The sequence below is a fragment of the Lithobates pipiens genome, unplaced genomic scaffold, assembly GCF_037356315.1.
Source record: "Lithobates pipiens isolate NorthernLeopardFrog02 unplaced genomic scaffold, aLitPip1_a1.2 Scaffold_67, whole genome shotgun sequence".
Classification (NCBI taxonomy): Eukaryota; Metazoa; Chordata; class Amphibia; order Anura; family Ranidae; genus Lithobates; species Lithobates pipiens.
Genome location: NW_027507889.1, coordinates 1,327,717 through 1,343,875, shown reverse-complemented (window position 1 = coordinate 1,343,875; position 16,159 = coordinate 1,327,717). Strand labels below are relative to the sequence as shown.

The following is a 16,159-nucleotide window of genomic DNA, read 5'->3' as shown; positions in this document are numbered from 1 at the left end:
CCAGGGCAGACGCTGCTCAGCCTCCGAGATCAGACAAGATCAGGCACTTTCAGGGTGATGTGGCCGTATTAAATCTCTTTCGGCACCCTCAACCCTCTTGAGAAACTCCAAGATGGTCACCTTGGGAAACAAGTGAAAAAAACTAATCGTCGCCAAAGAAAAAAAAAAAAAGAAACCTACGGCACTTGATAATCCCAGGGGGTCTCCCCATCCAGGTTCTAGCCAAGCCCGACCCTGCTAAGCCTCCGAGATCAGGCGCTTTCAGGGTCATGTTCCCATAGGCAATGTCTTTCGGCACCCTCAACCCTCTTGACAAACGCCAAGATGGTCACCTTAGGAAACAAGGGAAAAAAACAAGTCAACAACAAAAAAAAAGAAACCTACAGCACTTGGTATTCCTAGGGGGTCTCCCATCCAGGTTCTAACCAGGCCCAACCCTGCTAAGCATCCGAGATCAGATGAGATTAGTTGCTTTCAGGGAGATGTGGCCATGGGCAATCGCTTTGGGCACCCTGAACCCTCTTGAAAAAAAAAGCCAAAAAAAGAAAAAAAAGAGAAGCCTATGGCACCTGGTATTCCCAGGCAGTCTCTCATCCGGGTACTAACCAGGCCTGACCATGCTTAGCCTCCGAGATTAGTCACTTTGAGGGTGATGTGGCCATAGTCAATTTCTTCAGACACCCTCAACCATCTTGACAAACGCCAATATAGTCACCTTGGGAAACAAGGGAAAAAAACAAGTAAACGCAAAAAAAAATAAGCCTACGGCACCTGGTATTCCCAGGCGGTCTGCCATCCAGGTATTAACCAGGCTCAGCCCCTGCTTAGCCTCTGAGGTGAGACAAGATGGGGCGCTTTCAAGGTGATGTGGCCGTAGCCAATCTTTTTGGGCACCGTCAACCCCCTTGACAAATGCCAAAATGCACTTTGGGGAAACAAGGGAAAAAACAAGTCAACGCCCAAATGAAAAAAAAAGGAAGCCTACAGCACCTTGTATTCCTAGGTGATCTCCCATCCAGGTACTTACCAGGCCCGACCCTACCCATGGGCAATCTCTATAGGCAACCTCATCCCTCTTGACAAACGCAAAGATGATCACTAGGCTCGACCATGCTTAGCCTCCGAGATCAGATGAGATTGGGCGCTTTCACAGTGATATGGCTGTATGCAATCTCTTTGGGTATCCTCAACCCTTTTTGACAAACGCCAAGCTGGTCACCTTGAGAAACAAGGGAAAAAAACAAGTCAATGCCAAAAAGAAAAAAAAAAGAAGCCTATAGCACCTGATATTCCCAGGCGGTCTCCCATCCAAGTACTAACCAGGCCCACCACTGCTTAGTCTCCGAGATCAGATGAGATGGTGCGCTTTCAGGGTGATGTGGCCGTAGGCAATCTTTGTGCAACTTCAACCCTCTTGACAAATGCCAAGATGGTATCCATGGGTAAAAAGAGAAAAAAAGAAAAGAAACCTACATCACCTAGTATTCCCAGGCGCTCTCCCATCTGCGTACTAACCCGGCCCGCCCCTACTTCTCCTCAGATATGCGGTGAGATGGGGCGCTTTTAGGGTGATGTGCCCGTAGACAATCTCTTTGGGCACCCTCAACCCTCTTGACAAATGCCAAGATTGTCACCTTGGGAAACAAGGGAAAAAAACAAGTCAACACCAAAAAAATAAACCTACGGCACCTGGTATTCCCAGGCGGTCTCCCATCCAGGTACTAACCAGGCTCGACCCTGCATAACCTCCGAGATCGGATGAGATGGGGTGTTTTCAGGGTGATGTGCCCATAGGCAATTGCTTTGGGCACCCTCAACCCTCTTGACAAACACCAACATTGTCACCTTGGGAAACGAGAGAAAAAAACAAGTCAACACCAAAAAAAAATAATAATAATATTTACGGCACCTGGTATTCCCAGGCGGTCTCCCAACTAGGTATAAATCAGGCCCGATGCTGCTTAGCCTCTGAGATAAGACGAGATTTGTCGCTTTCAGGGTGATGTGGTCTTAGGCAACCACTTTGCGCATGCTCAACCCTCTTGACAAAATGCCAAGATGGTCACCTTGGGAAACAAGGGAAATAACAAGTCAACGCCAAAAAAAAGAAAAAAAAAAAGAAGCATGTGGCAATGGGTATTCCCAGGCAGTCTCCCATCCAGCTACTAACCAGGCCCAACCCTGCTTAGCCTTTGAGATCAGGTTCTTTCAGGGTCATGTGCCCATAGGCAATCTTTTTGGACAGCCTCAGCCCTCTTGACAAACGCTACAGTGGTCACCTTGGGAAACCAGGGAAAAAAACAAGTTGATGCCAAACCTACGGCACATGGTATTCCTGGGGGTCTCCTATCCAGATCTAACCAGGCCCGACCCTGCTTAGCCTCTGAGATCAAACAAGATCGGTTGATTTCAGGGTGTCGTGGCCATAGGCAATCTCTTTGGGCACCCTCAACCCTCTTGACAAGCGCCAAGATGGTCACCTCAACGCCAAGTCAACGCCAAAAAAAAAACAAAAAACAAAAAGAAGCCCGTGGCACTGGGTATTCCCAGGAGGTCTCCCGTTTGTTACTAACCATTTCAGACGCTGCTCAGCCTCCGAGATCAGACAAGATCGAGCACTTTCAGGGTGATGTGGCTGTAAGAAATCTCTTTCTGCACCCTCAACCCTCTTGACAAACGCCAAGATGGTCACCTTGGGAAACAAAGGAAAAAAACAAGTCAACGCCAAAAAAAAAAAGAAACCTACTGCACATGGTATTCCTGGGGGTCTCCCACCCAGGTTCTAACCAGGCCTGACCCTGCTAAGCCTCCGAGATCAGACAAGATCGGTTGCTTTAAGGGAGATGTGGCCTTAGGCAATAGCTTTGGGCACCCTGAACTCTCTTGAAAAACGTCAAGATGGTCACCTTGGTAAACAAGGGAAAAAAACAAACTAATGCCAAAAAAAAAAAGAAGCATATGGCACCTGGTATTCCCAGGCGGTCTGCCATCCAGGTACTAACAAGTCCTGAATCTGCTTAGCCTCTGAGATCAGACGCTTTCAGGGTGATGAGTCCATAGACAATCTCTTTGGGCACCCTCAACCCTCTTGACAAACGCCAAGACTGCCACCATGGAAAACAAAGTAAAAACAAGTCAACGGCAAAAAAAAAAAAAAAATTCCTAGAGCACCTGGTATTCCCAGGTGGTCTCCCATCCAAGTACTAACCAGGACCGCCACTGCTTAGTCTCCGAGATCAGATGACATGGTGCGCTTTCAGGGTGATGTGGCCATAGGCAATCTCTTTGGGCACCTTCAACCCTCTTTTTTTTTTTTCAGTTTAGTTTTTATTAGAAATATTTTCAGAACATAACAGAAGTATAAATTTCCATACATATTTGTTACAAGAGGTCGTTATAGGTGTATAAAATTCCATAATGTCATGATAGTATCAATAATCAGCAGTAAATCTTGAGCCAGTATACATATATCACACATGGAACATTTGGATCAATAGTCAACAGCATTGATTAAAATTTTTTACAGGTGATTAATGTAGTACTTAACAGTTGCAGACTTTCCTTTACACGTAAAAGGATATATACGCCTCTAAGTTAGGAAAGCAGATATATAGAAAAGGTGAAAGAAAAAGAAGACCATAGAAAAAGAAAAAGAGAACTGAGAAAAACCAAGACCGGGATTTAAGTGGTCTGGCAATAAATCCTCTAACAAAATATAATCTGAAGAGTATTATATTACCAATTTGGACCTCCAGTATGGACCTATAGGTATATATCCGCTATGGTACAGCATAAATAACTTCCTGCCTTATCTCTTGAAAGTAATGGACTCACCCTTTTGGGCAAACTTCAGTATTTACTAGTATAATCTCACGACTACTGTGGAAATTTTTCCAGCCAGCATTTCCACCTACCATCAATCTGTCTCTTGGAACCTGATTTTACAGCCCATAAGGCTTCCCCATTTGTAGTGTGTTTGTATGATAGGATATATGTCCGAAATGTTTTTGGGAACATCACTTTTCCACTTCCTAGTAATAAGTAATCTAGCCGCAATCAGTATATGTGTAACCACCGTGCGAAAATCTGGCGGAAATACCTCAATTCCCAGATTAAATAGAGCCAAGCTGTTCTTTGGATATGTAATCAACCCGGTAATAGAGGAAATTAATCGAAACACAGCATTCCAAAAACTAGTTATATGTTTACAGGTCCACATGATGTGCATAACGTTACTCACCTCTCCACATCCCCTCCAGCATAAAGAGGAATGACCTGGAAAAAACGTATGAAGACGGTATGGAGTCAAGTACCATCTCAATGTGATTTTGTGAGTCAATTCCCAGTGATTCACACACTTTGATGATTTATACACAGTGTTTAGGGCTTTTTGCCATTGTTGAGATGTGAATGTGGTCTGCATTTCTGTCTCCCATTTCTGAAATGGTACTGATTTAATAAAGGTGGTTTTGCGTTGAAAAAGCGTGTAAAAAAATGGAGATCCCTTTTGGGGTAGCAGCAGAGACTGTGAAAAATTTCCAAGCAGCTTCTTGAATATATAAATGATGAACCCCTAACGGTTTTAAGAGATGGGAGATCTGATCATATGTGTAACGTTTCATTACTTGGAAGACCGTATTGTTCTTGCCGCTGTGGGAATGTTTTTAGGAAGTCGTTATGGAACATATCACTTAACTGGGTAATCCCCCTGGACGTCCAATTAATAAGTCTGTTTGGAATAGCACCTTCAATTGTAACCAGGGGTATTGGTATTTCTATTTGTTTATCCGACGGGGTTAAGGCACCACATAGATCCCTCCAAGCTTTTCATGAGGCCCGGAGGGTCATGGGTAAGTTTTGTAAAGGAACATGGCTCCAACTATCAAGTAAAAGAAGGTGAGAAAGATCTCTGGTGGGGCTTAGGGTCTGTTCTAGTTTGCACCACGGAATGTCCGCTCCACATAGGAACCATGTTCTAAGTTGAGTGAGCAGAGATGCACGGTAGTAGTCCAGCAGGACTGGGAACCCCATACCCCCTGCCCCTCTTTGTTTAGCTAATATGACTGTGGTACATCTCAGTTTTTTTTTTAGTTAGATATATTTTGTCAGTATGGAATCTAGTGCTTTTAAATGGGTGGTCTTGAGGGGTATTGGGAGGGTGCGGAAGATGTATAAGATTTGGGGAAGAAGTAACATCTTAAAAGACGCTAGGCGTCCAGACCATGTTAATTCGGATTTGGCAAGTCGAGCGGTTTGTAAGGTTAATTTCTTTATAAGGGCATGATAGTTAGTATCTGCTAATTTAGAGGGGTCTTTGGTAATTTGGAGGCCAAGATAAGTTATTTGTTCTGCAGTCCATGAGTAGGGGAATTGGAGTTGTAGTCGATTTTGAAGAGCAGGTGGGACATGTATAGGGAGAGTTAGTGATTTGGTGAAATTAACTTTATAATAGGAGATTTTACGAAATTCGTTAAGGACTATGTGGGCATTGATTAAGGAATGTGACGGGGAGGTTAGGAATAAAATAACATCGTCGGCAAATACGTTTATTTTATGAGTATGATTGGGGAAAGAGAAACCTGTGATATTTGGGTGGGATCTAATTTTTTCCGCTAGGGGCTCCATAAGAAGGTTGGAAATAAAAGGGGAGAGGGGGCACCCCTGTCTAGTCCCGTTGGAGATTGTAAAGGATCGCGATAGTGTATTGGATGTGTATACTTGTGCGGAAGGTGAGGAGTATAAGGCTAATATGGCTGACAATATAGGTCCCCCAAGGCCAAACTTTTTAAGGGTATGGACCATGTATTCCCAGTGTATCCTGTCAAACGCCTTCTCCACATCCAAAGATAGGAGCAGAGAAGGCGTCCGACAGGAATTTTTACAGTGGAGGATATCCACCACCCTGCGAGTTGCGTCCGATGGCTGCCTACCAGGTGTGAAACCCGATTGGTCAGGATTAAATTTTAAAAGAGGAATAAGCTGGGCTAGTCTCTGGGCAATTATTTTAGCGTATAATTTAACATCTGTATTTAAAAGAGAAATCGGACGGAAATTGGTGGGTTCATCAGGGCTTTTCCCCGGTTTGGGTATAGTGACAATGTATGCTTTAAGCATTTCAGGGGGGGAACGAAAATGTCTGTATTGCATGAGTAAATGTATCTTTTAGAGGAGACACTAGAGTGGAGGCAAATGTTTTGTAATAATCATTGGGTAGCCCATCTGGGCCTGGGGATTTGCCAATCGGTTGAGAGTGGATTGCTTTCTGTATTTCTAGTGGTGAGATTGGTGCATTTAAAGATTGTAGTTGTTCCCGGGAAAGGGCCGGGAGAGCTATCTCCTCCAAAAAACCTTATATGTCTGATTCTGAGGGTTGATAGGTGTTTCCATCCTGCTGGAGGTTGTACAGGGTAGAATAATAATTAGCGAAGGCATCAGCAATACCCTTAGGATCAATGATCCTGCCGTTGCCCACAGAGCATTTAATATAAGGGATTCTGGTACGGGCTCTGTGTTCTTTTAAAATATAGGCCAGTAATTTACTTGCTCTATTGCCCAGAGCATAATGATTAAACCTTAATAGCTGCGATATATTTATCATAGCGTTCTAAAAGCATACATCTAAGATCACAACGAAGTTTGGTCAATTTATCTGCCAGAGAAACCATGGGTGCGACCTTATTCTGGATTTCAAGTGATTTAATCTCTTGTAATAGGAGATCTAGTTGTTTATTTTTTTGTTTATTAATTCTCGAATTTAGTTGTATCATTATGCCCCTTATGTATGCCTTATGGGCACACCACAGAACTGACGGGTCAGAGACTGAGGATGAATTAATTTCAAAATATTCCTTTAATTTGTTTGATATGAAGGTCGCATGTTCGGGTACACTGAGCAGATTAGAATTGGCCCTCCACACAAAATCTCCCAAATAAGCGTTCCCCCTCCGCCACCGCGACTGACACTGTAGCATGGTCAGACCATGAGATGTCGTGGATGGTGGAGGAGGACAGCTGTTGCAATAAAACTCTATCTACTAAAATCATGTCAATACGAGAGTAGGAATTATGTCTGGCATTATGTGGAATGAAAAGTCCCTTTCTCCTGGGTGCTGACACCTCCAGGCGTCGTAGAGCTCTTCCGAATGAAAGAGCGTTTGTAGGGAAGACAAAGGGCGTCTGGACTTAGTGGTAGTGTCGATTGCATAGTCTGCGGTAAGATTGAAATCTCCAAAAACCACCAAGGGCCCTTTCTTAACAGTGGATATGCTCTTTAATAGCCATTTTAGGAAACACATCTGGTGGGAGTTTGGAGCATAGAGACAAACGATCGTGTAGGTTTTGTTATTTATATCTCCTATTAAGATCAAATACCTCCCTTCCTACCAAATACCTCCCTACCTCCCTTCCTTATCCGGGATTGTCTCCAGTTCTTTAAAAGAAACAGTATCTCTAATGGCGATGGCAACTCCTCTGGTTTTTTGTGCAGCAGAAGCAAAAAAGATTTGGGGATATCTGGGATGTTTTAATCGAAACTGATCAGATGGTAGCAGATGGGACTCCTGGATGCATAAAATATCAGCCTGCAGTTTCAGAGCTTCCTTCCATAGAGCAGTTCTTTCCACAGGGTGATTTAAGCCGTAAGTGTTAAAAGAGATTATGTTCAACATTTTACCTTACTATCGGATGATAGGTAGTTGCGTTCGTATTGGACGTGACTGGACTGTCACATCATGGGGACTGGTAATACATCATCGCCTCCCGGAAGCGATTCGATGTGCCGATGCCATTCAATGTGCTGATGCGATTCGATATGCTGGGGTGATGCAATGTGCTTTGGGAGATGCGATGTGCTTTGGGAGTTGCGATGGGGAGATGCGATTCTATGTCCTGGGAGCAAAGTGATGCAATGTGCTGGGGCGATGTGATTCGATGTGTTGCGGGTGATGCAATGTACTTTGGGAGATGCGATGCGCTGGGGGTGATTCGATGTGCTGGGGAGATGTGATTCGATGTGCTGGGGGAGATGCGATTCGATATGCTGGGGGAGATGCAATTCGATGTGATGCCATGTGCTGGGGGGCGATGCGATGTGCTGGGGTGATGCGATTCGATGTGATGTGCTGGGGGCGATTCTATGTTCTGGGGAGATGTGATGCGATTGGGCGAAGGGATTCGAGGTGTTGGGGTGAAGCGATTCGATGTGCTGATACGATTCGATGTGTTGGGGGTGATGCAATGTGCTTTGGGCGATGCAATGTGCTTTGGGCAATGCGTTGTGCTGGGGGTGATTTAATGTGCTGGGGGAGTTGCGATTCGATGTGCCGGGGGAGATGCGATTCTATGTGCTGGGGGAGATGCGATTCTATGTGCTGGGGGCAATGTGATGTGATATGCTGGGGGCCCTGCGATGTGCTGGGACGATGTGATTCAATGTGATGTGCTGTGGGCGATGCGATGTGCTTTGGGGAGAGTTGATGTTCTGGGGAGATGCGATGCGATTGGGCGATGGGATTCGATGTGCTGATGCGATTCGATGTTTTGGGGGTGATGCAATGTTCTTTGGGCGATGCGATGTGCTGGGGAGATGCGATTCGATGTGCTGGGGCCAATGTGATGTGCTGGGGCGATTCGATGTGCTGGGGTGATGCAATGTGCTGGGGTGATGCAATGTGCTGGGGGTTATGCGATTCGATGTTCTGGGGAGATGCGATTCGATGTGCTGGGGCGATGCGATGTGCTTGGGTGATGCGTTTCGATGCGTTGCGTGGAGGAACGTGACTGGAATGCAGAGTCCTGACCTCAACCCAATAGAACACCTTTGGGGTGAAATAGAGTGAAGGCTGCGAGATGGGCCTTTCTCGTCCAACATCAGTGCCTGACCTCACAAATGTACTATTGGAAGAATGGTCAAATATTCCCATAGACACACTCCTAAACCTTGTAGACAGCCTTCCCAGAATAGTTGAAGCTGTTATAACTGCAAAGAGTGTGGCAACTAAATATTGAACCCTATGGATGAAGACTGATATTCCATTAAAGTTTATGTGTGTTCGTGTGTAAAGGCAGGTGTCCCAATACTTTTGACAATATAGTGTATGTGGAAGGGGGCACTCTGCCACACTCTGATGCAAGGGGGCGATACTCTGCTATAAAGTGGGACTCTGATGTAAGGTGTTGTGGGTGATGCAATGGGCTTTGGGGCGATTCGATGTTCTGGGGAGATGTGATTGGGCGATGGGATTCAATGTGTTGGGGCGAAGCGATTCGATGTGCTGATGCGATTCGATGTGATGCGATGTGCTGCGATGTGCTGGGGGCGATGCGATGTGATGTGCTGGGGGCGATTCGATGTTCTGGGGATATGTGATGCGATTGGGCGATGGGATTCTAGGTGTTGGGGTGAAGCGATTCGATGTGCTGATGCAATTCGATGTGTTGGGGGTGATGCAATGTGCTATGGGCGTTGCGATGTGCTGGGGGTGATTCGATGTGCTGGGGAGATGTGATTCGATGTGCTGGGGGAGATGCAATTCGATGTGCTGGGGGTGAAGCGATTCGATGTGCTGGGGGAGATGCGATTCTATGTGCTGGGAGCAATGTGATGTGCTGGGGCGATGCGATTCGATTTGATGTGCTGGGGGCGATGCGATTCGATGTGTTGCGGGTGATGCAATGTACTTTGGGAGATGCGATGCGCTGGGGGTGATTCGATGTGCTGGGGAGATGCGATTCGATGTGCTGGGGGGAGATGCAATTCGATGTGATGACATGTGCTGGGGGCGATGCGATGTGCTGGGGTGATGCGATTCGATGTGATGTGCTGGGGGCGATTCGATGTTCTGCGTTTGGGCGATGGGATTCGAGGTGTTGGGGTGAAGCGATTCGATGTGCTGATGCGATTCGATGTGTTGGGGGTGATGCAATGTGCTTTGGGCGATGCAATGTGCTTTGGGCGATGCGTTGTGCTGGGGGTGATTCAATGTGCTGGGGGAGTTGCGATTCGATTTGCTGGGGGAGATGTGATTCTATGTGCTGGGGAGATGCAATTCTATGTGCTGGGGGCAATGTGATGTGATATGCTGGGGGCGATGCGATGTGCTGGGGCGATGTGATTCAATGTGATGTGCTGTGGGGGCGATGCGATTTGATGTGTTGCGGGTGATGCAATGTGTTTTGGGGAGATGCGATGTGCTGGGGGTTATGCGTTTCGAAGTTCTGGGGAGATGCGATTCGATGTGCTGGGGCGATGCGATGTGCTGGGGTGATGCGTTTCAATGCGATGTGGTGTGGCAAGGCAATTCGATGTGCTGATGTGATTCGATGTGTTGGGGGTGATGCAATGTGCTTAGGGCGAATTGATGTGCTGGGGCGATTCGATGTGCTGGGAAAGATGCAATGTGCTGGGGGAGATGCGATTCGATTTGCTGGGGAGATGTGATGTGCTGGGGGCGATGAGATGTGCTGGGGCTATGCGATTCGATGTGCTGATGCAATTCGAAGTGTTGGGGGTGATGCAATGTGCTGGGGTGATGCGATTCGATGTTTTGGGGGAGATGCGATTCGATGTGCTGGGGCGATTCAATGCGATGTGCTTGGGTGATGCGATTCGATGCGATGGGTGATGCGATTTGATGTGCTGGGGCGATGCGATGTGCTTGGGCAATGCGTTTTGATGCTATGTGGTGGGGCCAACCGATTTGATGTGCTGATGTGATTCGATGTTTTGGGGGTAATGCAATGTGCTTTGGGCGATTCGAATGTGCTGGGGCGATTCGATGTGCTGGGAGATGCAATGTGCTGGGGGAGATGCGTTTCGATTTGCTGGGGCAATGCAATTCGATGTGATGATGCAATTCGAAGTGTTGGGGGTGATACAATGTGCTGGGGTGATGTGATTCGATGTTCTGGGGAGATGCAATTTGATGTGCTGGGGCGATTCAATGCGATGTGCTTGGGTGATGTGATTTGATACGATGTGTTGGGGGCGGCGCGATTCGATGTTCTGATGCGATTTGATGTGTTGGGGTGATGCAATGTGCTGGGGGCGATTCGATGTGCTGGGGGAGATGCGATTCGATGTTCTGGGGAGATGCGATTCGATGTGCTGAGGCGATGCGATGTGCTGAGGCGATGCGATGTGCTTGGGCTATGCATTTCTATGCGATATGGTGGGGCGAAGCGATTCGATGTGCTGATGCGATTCGATGTGTTGTAGGTGATGCAATGTGCTTTGGGCATTTCGATGCGCTGGGGGTGATGCAATGTGCTGGGGGAGATGCAATGTGATGGGGGTGATGCGATTCGATTTGCTGGGGTGATGAGATGTGCTGGGGCGATGCGATTCGATGTGCTGATGCAATTCGAAGTGTTGGGGGTGATGCAATGTGCTGGGGGTGATGCGATTCGATGTTCTGGGGGAGATGCGATTCAATGTGCTGGGGCGATTCAATGCGATGTGCTTGGGTGATGCGATTGGATGCGATCTGTTGGGGGCGACGCGTTTCGATGTTCTGATCCGATTTGATGTGTCGGGGGTGATGCAATGTGCTTTGGGCGACGCGATGAGAAGTGTTGGGGGAGATGCGATTCGATGTGCTGGGGGCGTTGTGATGCAATGTGCTGGGGCGATGCGATTTTACGGGGAGGGGGATCGATGTGCTGGGGGAATATTTTCTTATTTTTAACCCGATTATCTATGTAACATAGAGAAAGTTGTTTGTGCAAATAGTTGTAAATAAGCAGTTTTTTTTTTTTAAATACTCCCACCATCCCATCTAAGGCCCCATTCACACATGCGGACATTATGTGCGTATTTCATCCATCCGTTTACGGATGAAGTACGGACATACATGCATTCCTATGGGATAGCGGGTGTCGGCGGATGAACATCCGCAAACACCCGATATCGTCCGCCTCCGCAATTGTCCGATTCTGCAGACGGAGGAAAATCCTATTTTTCTATCCGTCTGCAGAGCGGATCGGATGAACACGGACAGACGGTCCGTTCTCATCCGATCCCCCGTAGAGGAGAGCGGAGAGCTGACAGGGCGGTCCCTGCACAGTGTGCTGGGACCGCCCTGTTATCCTCCGGCTCAGCGGGGACAACAGAGCGATCCCCGCAGAGCAAGCGGATCATCACGGGGCGGATCATTACTGATCCATCCCGTGTGAAAGGGGCCTAACACCAAAACACAAGCACCATTTTTCAAAATTAATATGCACAGTTTGAACTTCATAAAGTCGTCTTCAATACGTCTAGATGCATAAATGAATTGTGTTTCTGAGATTATTATTTTTTTAATTATTTTTTTTTCTTTTTAAATGAAAAGCTGTACAGAAAAATGTATCAACTGAGTGTAGATATGTGTGTGTATATATGTACAGAACACGATGTATATATAGTGTGTGTTTCTTGAATAATATTCCTTGTACATGCAGTATATTTACTGGTTCCTGGAGGGAGGAGGGGTTTGCATAGATATGGGTGGCAACTTCCTCTAACACTGCCGTTGCCATGGAAACCTGACCTGAAACTTATTACACCGCTTGTGCAGCATTGAGCATGTGCGAGATCTGCAAGGCTGAAATCCAAGAAGAAATACAGTCTGGCTTCAGATGCCCACACTAAAGATGGCCACAGTCTGCTGCTAGTTTATAAACTTTCAAAATGCTGTATTAACCTAACAAAACGGACCTTAGTTTACAGACCAACTTTACTGAATACATTATTAAGCTTGTGTATTATAGGGTTATTTTTATTTAAAAAGTGTAATTTTGGCCGGAGCACCACTTTAACCACTTGCTTACTAGGCACTTAAACCCCCCTCCTGCCCAGACCAATTTTCAAGCTTTCAGCGCTGATGCACGTTGAATGACAATTGCGCGGTCATACAACACGCTGAGGTTCACTGCCCAAGGGAAACACGGCCTCTTCGGCCAGTACGGCAGAATAGCGATCACTCTGACTGGCTCCATCGATAATCTGATTAAAAACTTTGCGATCAAGGGTCTGGGGGGAAACGCATACGCGGTCTCGCATCGCCACGGACTCGAGAGGGCATCTACTGCTTCTGCACGGGGATGAGGCAGACGGGATGGAAATCTCGGCAGCTTCGCATTCATTGGAGAAGCAAAGAGATCTATTTCTGGTGGCTTCTGCAGACTCATGATCCAACTGAACTCTGATGGGTGCACTGCCCACTCGTTGCTGTCTGGAAAACAACTTGATAGGCGATCCGCCTGCTGATTCAAACGGCCCGGAAGGTAAACTGCCTTTAAATCCAACAAATTTCTTTCTGCCCATAACATAATGGGCTCTACTTCCTTTAATAATGTGATGCTGTGCGTTCACCCCTGCCGTTATATATATGAAACTGCTGCTCTGTTGTCTAGCCGCAATAGCACTTGTTTCTGCCGTAGATGTTCTTTTAGACTCAGCAGAGCCAAGTACACTGCTCGCAGCTCTAAGACGTTGGAGACTACCCCCGCCACAGGGACGTCCCATTTCCCTTGCACTGCCAGGTGATCTCAGGCGATTCGATGTTCTGATGTGATTTGATGTGTCGGGGGTGATGCAATGTGCTTTGGGCGATGCGATGAGAAGTGTTGGGGGAGATGCGATTCGATGTGCTGGGGGCGTTGTGATGCAATGTGCTGGGGGGATGCGATTTTACCGGGAGGGGGGCGATGCGATGTGCTGGGGGAATATTTTCTTATTTTTAACCCGATTATCTATGTAACATAGAGAAAGTTGTTTGTGCAAATAGTTGTAAATAAGCAGTTTTTTTAAATACTCCCACCATCCCATCTAAGGCCCCATTCACACATGCGGACATTATGTGCGTATTTCATCCATCCGTTTGCGGATGAAGTACGGACATACATGCATTCCTATAGGATAGCGGGTGTCGGCAGATAAACATCCGCAAACACCCGATATCGTCCGCCTCCGCAATTGTCCGATTCTGCAGACGGAGGAAAATCCTATTTTTCTATTTGTCTGCAGAGCGGTTTGGATGAACACGGACAGACGATCCCCCATAGAGGAGAGCGGAGAGCTGACAGGGCGGTCCATGCACAGTGTGCTGGGACCGCCCTGTTATCCTCCGGCTCAGCAGGGACAACAGAGCGATCCCCGCTGAGTAAGCGGATCATCACGGGGCGGATCATTACTGATCCATCCCGTGTGAAAGTGGCCTAACACCAAAACACAAGCACAATTTTTCAAAATTAATATGCACAGTTTGAACTTCATAAAGTCGTCTTCAATACGTCTAGATGCATAAATGAATTGTGTTGCTGAGATTATTATTTTTTTAATTATTTTTTTTTTCTTTTTAAATGAAAAGCTGTACAGAAAAAAGTATCAGCTGAGTGTAGATATGTGTGTGTATATATGTACAGAACATGATATATATATAGTGTGTGTGTGTGTGTTTCTTGAATAATATTCCTTGTACATGCAGTATATTTACTGGTTCCTGGAGGGAGGAGGGGTTTGCATAGATATGTGTGGCAACTTCCTCTAACACTGCCGTTGCCATGGAAACCTGACCTGAAACTTATTACACTGCTTGTGCAGCATTGAGCATGTGCGAGATCTGCAAGGCTGAAATCCAGGAAGAAATACAGTCTGGCTTCAGATGCCCACACTTCAGATGGTCACAGTCTGCTGCTAGTTTATAAACTTTCAAAATGCTGTAATAACCTAACAAAACAGACCTTAGTTTACAGACCAACTTTACTGAATACATTAAGCTTGTGTATTATAGGGGTATTTTTATTTAAAAAGTGTAATTTTGGCCTGAGCACCACTTTAACCACTTGCTTACTGGGCACTTAAACCCCCCTCCTGCCCAGACCAATTTTCAGCTTTCAGCGCTGATGCACTTTGAATGACAATTGCGCGGTCATACAACACCATACCCAAATGAAATTTTTATCATTTTTTTCCCACAAATAGAGCTTTCTTTTGGTGGTATTTAATTACAGCTGGGAGTTTTATTTTTTACTAAACAAACCAAAAAAAGATGCAAAAAAAAATAATCATGTTTAATAGTTTGTTATAAAATTTTGCAAACAGGTCATTTTTCTCCTTCATTGAAGTGCACTGATGAGGCGGCACTGGTGGGCACTGATAGGCTGCACTGGTGGGCACTGATAGGCATAGTTAAGGCGGCACTAATAGGCACAGATAAAGTGGCACCGATAGGCACAGATAAGGCAGTACTGATGGGCACAGATAAGGCGGCACTGATGGGCAAAGATGGGCACAGATCTGTGGCACTAATAGGTACCACTGATATATGGGACTGATGGGCACTGATAAGTGGCACTGATAGGTGGCACTGATGGGTGACACTGATGGGCACGGATATGTGGCACTGAAGTGCAGCACCGTTGTTGAGGCAGATTGTGGGCACTGATGGGTGGCACTGTGGGCACTGATGTGTGGCACTGTGGGCACTACTGGGTGGCACTATGGGCACTGCTGGGTGGCACTATGGGCACTGATGGGGGGCACTTTTTTATTACAGAGGTGGCACTGGCAGGGGGCAGGTGGGTACTGGTAAGCTGGCCGTGATCGGGACTGATGTCCCGATCGCGGCCGCCGGTGATCGGCTCTTTTTTTTCTCCTCGCGCTGTCAGCGCGAGGAGGAAAGATAGCCGATTACCGGCTTCGTTGTATCACATGATCAGCTGTCATTGGCTGACAGCTGATCACGTGGTAAGAGGTCGGGATCGACCCCTTGCTCGGATCCGTGATCAGACGAGTCTCGTAGACTCGCCGATCACAGAGCGCGCCACGCGTGCCCCTCAGGGGGCGCGCAGGCCGCTCGTGCATGGGACGACGTCAATAGACATCGTCCTGGCAAAGGAGGTCCGCGCTGTTGCCGTCATTTGGCTATAGCGCGGGTCTCTACTGGTTAAACTGAGCCGCAGATCTAAACCATTGTGCAGAAACTCCAAAACTACTGAGGTGGACGGAGTGGTGGGGTCACACTGCTTACTTTCTGCAAATGTTTTAAATGTATTCCATATTTTAGAATAGATAAAGTTCGTGGAAGGTTTCCTAGCCTTTAGGAGAGTAGAAATCACCACCACTGAGAATCCTAATGAAATTCTGCCGCTCAAGATCCAAAGATGTAGATTCAGTTGG

The 16,159-nt window shown here is 46.7% G+C and overlaps 3 pseudogenes; all 3 read right to left on the bottom strand.

Moving 5' to 3' along the window:
* Positions 1–377: 377 nt before the first annotated feature.
* LOC143959221 (5S ribosomal RNA) lies at positions 378–496 on the bottom strand (annotated as a pseudogene).
* Positions 497–1,271: 775 nt separating this feature from the next.
* On the bottom strand, positions 1,272–1,390 carry LOC143959130 (5S ribosomal RNA; annotated as a pseudogene).
* A 287-nt stretch (positions 1,391–1,677) lies between these two features.
* Positions 1,678–1,796, bottom strand: LOC143959189 (5S ribosomal RNA; annotated as a pseudogene).
* Between the last annotated feature and the right edge of the window lie 14,363 nt (positions 1,797–16,159).